Source organism: Hipposideros armiger, unplaced genomic scaffold (assembly GCF_001890085.2).
Source record: "Hipposideros armiger isolate ML-2016 unplaced genomic scaffold, ASM189008v1 scaffold_48, whole genome shotgun sequence".
Lineage (NCBI taxonomy): Eukaryota > Metazoa > Chordata > Mammalia > Chiroptera > Hipposideridae > Hipposideros > Hipposideros armiger.
In genome coordinates, this window is record NW_017731398.1 from 1,843,541 (window position 1) to 1,848,945 (window position 5,405).

Genomic DNA, 5,405 nt, shown 5'->3' on the forward strand with positions numbered 1-5,405 from the left:
AAACATTTTACTGAACTATGTATTTTGACAAAAACAACTCTGTTACAACAAAATCAGGTAAAATGCACAAAGGTATACAAGTCTTTAAAGGAAAATATTTTTCCCCTTAAATATAAAAAGATAATTTGCCAAATAACATCATACTGAAAACAAAACAACAACTGTAAGAAACATAGGAGACGTAGACAAATACAATAGTAGTGGAGGCTAACATACTTTCCCTAGTCTTTAATGACTCATGTAAGTAAAAATGAAAGGTCCATGATACTATAAGTAATAAGATCCAATTAATACATATGAATTTTGCTCCCTTCAGAGAATATACCTTATTCTGCAGTTTCCTGGGAATACGTATTAAAACGAACAATTTGTTGGGTCCTAAGAAAATATCAATAAACTCCAAAATGCAGAACTTGTACAGGCCATACCCTCTTTGACAGCAAGGCAGTAAAACTAGACATTTATAGCAAATGTTGTAAACAACAACAAATATCAAACTACCTAGAAATGAAAAATATAATTTCAAGTAACTCTTCAGTAAAAAATAAAGTTCAAATCTGAAATTATTTATAACTTAGAATACCATACCTAAAAATTTAAGGGATATGAATAAAGAAGTATTCAGAAGAAAAGCCATAGAATTACTAGTAACTGCAGCTATTATTAAACAAGAAAAAGTTAAAATGGTATTCAACGTGAGATGGTGAAAAAATAATAATAAAATAAAGACATTAATAATAACAACCCCCCCAAAAAAAATCATAATGATAATGAAAATCAAAATGATAAGAGAGTAAATTAAGATATAAGTTCCAGAGTTAATTCTTTGAAAAGACCAATGGAATAGACTAATTCTGGAAAAACTCATCATAATAAAAAGTGAAAGTATGACATACAACATAAAAAATGAGAATAGGAAACTACAACAACTTCATGCTAGCAAATCTAAAAATCTTAACAGAATCATTATTTAGGATATTTAAATTGCCAAAAACTTACAGAATAGGAAGAACACCTGAAGAGACCAATGATGATAGGAAACACAGAAAAAATTGTCAAAGATTATTTCCCAAAAAGGCACTAGACTTGGACAATTTTATACATGTTATAAAAAATTAAGGAGCAAAAAATTCTAAAAATTATTTAAACCTTTCCAGGGCCTATAAAAAAGAGAGCTTCCCAAGTTCTTTTTTTTTTTTTTAAGATGTTAACATAAACCCAACATCATACCAGAGACAGTGGGGGGTGGGGGGGAAAGTTACACAATTATCCATCTTTACATATGAAAAATTCCAAAATAATATGAGCAAGCCAAATCCAGAATATTTTTCTTATTTTAAAGCTCTTATTTTTACTATACAATAATACATGAACCTTGTAGAAAAATCAGAAACTACAGATAAGAACACAAAAATCTACCATAACCAACCCGTCATAAATAACCACTGTTAACATTGAGTGGAGTACATTAAAAGGGTAATATACCATGGGTTAATCAGGTTTTTTCTAGAAATGTAAAGAGGGTTTAACATTACTCAATCTATTAAAATGATTCATCTTAAGTCATGATAAAGAAAAACACCTTGAATCATCTTGACAGATGTGAAAAAAGGCATTTAATAAAATTCTAACATCATTACTGATAAAACTTTCAGCAAACTTGAAAGGGCATTACTTTAATATATCAATCAAATGTTAAGAATATCTACATTAAGAGTCCAATTTATACTTCTGAAGAAACACTAAAGGTATTCTCACTAAGTAAAAAAAATACATACAAAGAAGAATATACAATACCAACACAACACAGTGTGTTAGTGAACAATGTTCTAAAAGTGCTGGTTAATGTGATGAGGAAGTCAAATAGATGATTAAAAATATGGTGGTAAAATTATCATCACTACCCAGAACTATTATCTACCTGAAAAAGGCAAAATAATTAACAACAATAACACAACAAAACTATTGGCTTGAAACAGAATTCAGTTATCGGCTAGTTACAAAATAAACATACAACCAATTACCAAGTAAAATATACTAGTATACAACCACACACTACTCTCTATGCAGAGTTAAGGATGAGGTAGATTGACAGATACTCACATAGGAAGGGGCCCAGGGTCTCCAGCCAAGTGAAGCATGCAGGTAGCAGAAGGGTGGTATCATACGGTCAAAATAACAAAACATATTGTAGGAAAAAAATTTGAGAAATATGCATCAACTGTTGACTATCTTGGGGCAAAGGGATTTTCATTATGAGGGACTCTCTATCTCTACATTATGTTTTTTTTTCATAATCTTTACATTTACACAGCTTTTAGTTAACATTTTAAATCAGAAAATCAATGATGTATCTTTATACTAACAGCAAGCAGCTGGAGAGCTTATTTACAATAGTAACCACAACTACAAAAATTACCTATGCTAGGAAAAATACACTGAGGAACATAATACTTTAAAATTTACCAAAATGAAAGGTTAATATTATAAAGATGTNATTAATTCAGTCAATAACTATTTGTTGATTGCCTATTACATATACAGGTATTTTAAAAGTCACAATTCGTAGGAACTTCTAATAATCACCTGTAGTAAATTCTAAAATTTAGTGTAAATTGTTGCTGATAAGATCTGTCAGAGATTACATTTATTTCATTCCTCATATTATTTTTTTCTTAATTTTTGAAAATTCCATGATCACATAAAAAGGTAACATGCTAAAATGGTTAAGCATAGTTGAAATACAGTTTTCAATATAATTTTTCAGGTGTTTGTAGGTTGGACATTGCTTATGTAGGTATATTTGGAAATATAATTACTATTTGTAACATTATGGAGAACTGGGCTTAAAACAATGGCATTGATTCTTAGGACACACCCCATTTGAGAATGGGGGACTCCTTTGTGTTGTTTCATTTCCCCTTAGTTGGAGAATTTGCTTTTTCATTTCCTAAGGCACTAAATGATAGCTGTGGCCCTCTAGTCAGGAGCAACCGATTGCTACAAGCACCCAGCAGCCCTTATCACGTGGCTGAGGAGGTGGCAGTACCATTGAGCCGCAGCAGAAACTCCTATTCCTGGCACCCAAATACAGTGCTTTTTTTCTTTTAACCTTTTATGCTGTAACTCATGGTAATATTAAAATATTATTCCACCAGGATCAATGCAAAGAAAATCATCAACTCCGATTGCAGCAGGCTAAAGAAAGTATAAAATATTTTCATCAGCACCATAGTATTCAGATGGTGAGTTGTTAAAGAAAAATGTCTTAGATTTGCATCATATGACACCCTGGCTTAAGTTTATGGACATGAGAGCTCCACTGCCCTGGACCTGCAGCTGTCACCCTTGATCCGGGGGAGACTGCCGTCTGGGGAGCAGACTCAATGGTGGTCTGGGGGAGGTGATGTTGGGTTACAGCCCCTTTCTCTCTTAAGACTTTTATTTTGAGGAATTTACAAATACATGTTTGTTTAAATATAGAAAAGAGACAAGATCAAAGCAGAGGAGCAAAAGAAAAAAGAATGGATAAACCAAGAACGCCAAAAAACACTGCAACGATTGAGAGCATTTAAAGAGGTAAGTTCCAGAAGTAATCACCTCGCCTACATTTTCCGGAGAAATACATGAAGATCACATATCCTCAGAGAAAGTATGAAGTATTATGAACAGATAATTTAGAACACAAAATGTTCCCAAAATGCCATTATTTTTAGTATATTGATAAAAACCAAAATTATTAGAATATCAAGATGTTTTGACATTGCCATACGCTAGGGTTCCTGCTCTCCCCTCCCGAGGGGTGCTAGCTCTGCCTACCATGTCGACCAGGAAGGAAAACGGAAAATAGTTAAGTTGCCCTCAACTTAAGCTGGACTTTTCCTCATTTGCAATAAAGAATTCTTTAAAATGAAGTCAAAGAAACACTGTGATATAAGTATTGTTAAGTGCTGTATTAAAAGTAAATAGGTTATTTTTTTTAAAGTAAATACTTACTTATTTAAAAATAACATTAAAGCTCTGAGTATAAAACATAAACCTGTTCTCATTAGGTTCACAAAGACCCAAGTTCATTGTTGCCCCAAGCAGAAAACAGCCCACTCCAGACGAGCCTCTGGAATAAGGTACCAAGACTGTGCTGTGTGATAACAAGCAAAGTAGGGCCCCTGGAATGACAAGTCATGACATACTACCTTCATCTTGTGTTCTGATACACTTACTATTACTACTCTGTCACCAAGTGTGTCCCCCTTCCGTGCCTAGGTACTTAGTCATTCTCCTTTCGTTTTTAAAATGACCTTGTGAGCTACTGTCACCCACTTCACAGGTGAGTAAGCAAAGCTCAGCGGGGTTATACAGAGCGGGGTCTCTCACTCCAGAGCCACAGCTCAGATTCTCCAACCCGGGCAGCACATCATGGTCATCTGGGAAGCCTCTAAAAGGACGAATGCCAGACTCCACTTCCAGGGATTCTGAGTTTGTCGTCCTGGACTGGGGCCTGGGCGTGAATGGAAGCAGGACGAATGCACTGGGGGAAGCGACAGGAATGCCAGCTGGACGGATAGCACGTGAGCTGTCAGTCACCAGAGGACCATTAGTGCAGTGGAATCAGTATGGAGGAAGGGATGCCCGGGGCCCAAGTCCAGCTCCTCAGCCCTGAACCAGTCAGATAGATTAGTGATCAACTTTTCAAACAGAGATGGTGTGAAGGTGGGAGGATAGACAGATGGGAAGTGACAGAATCAGGCCGCCTAAGCACTCAGCAAACTGGAACAAGGAGTTAAAAAAAACCTAACAGGTTGATCTCAAATTGGTTTAAGTTGCAGGTTTTTTTGGTCCAAAAATACACTTACACAGGGGGTGGTAAGAAGGACTGTGAGTGTGTGTGTGTGTGATTTAATGTAGAGAAAAGAACCTTGAGAATTTAGTTTCCTTCAGTTTAATGTGAATCACTTGGGATAAAGCTGTAGAAAAACTCATGAGTTTTTAGAAAGGAACAGAAGCATCGTTTTGTAGAATGAGGGAATTCTGTCCCCCTTAAAGCAGACAAAACCAATTGGAGCACATCTGGAAGGAATTAGGAGAGGGAGAAGGCCGGAAATGAAATCATGGGATACAAGATACATGTGGAGCCCAGACAGGTTTTCCTTACATACATGAAGGGCTGCCAGGAGGTGAAGGGTTTCACTGGTCGTGGGCGAGCCTCAGGGAGGCGGACTGCCCAGCAATGTCAGGTAGAACTCAGCAGGCCAGAGTTACAACAACCTGCTGCTGTAGGATGCTAGGAGGGGAGCCTTGGCTGGCTGGGGCTCCCCGACATCAGGGATGGCTTGATGACCCGTGGAGTCTGGTCAGAGTTTCCGGGATTCTGTTCTACTGGCCTGCTCTGTGACAGAAAGGGAGGA

The 5,405-nt window shown here is 36.3% G+C and overlaps 1 protein-coding gene and 1 long non-coding RNA gene across 2 annotated transcripts in view; both read left to right on the forward strand.

The window, feature by feature from the left end:
• The window catches only part of WHAMM (WASP homolog associated with actin, golgi membranes and microtubules), a 33,654-nt gene that overhangs the window by 22,096 nt on the left and 6,153 nt on the right, over positions 1-5,405 (forward strand). The window lies entirely within an intron of this gene.
• Positions 2,706-5,399, forward strand: LOC109381427 (uncharacterized). Its single transcript, XR_002123736.1, has 3 exons — positions 2,706-3,245; positions 3,484-3,579; positions 4,053-5,399. It is a non-coding gene; the product is annotated as an uncharacterized LOC109381427 (long non-coding RNA).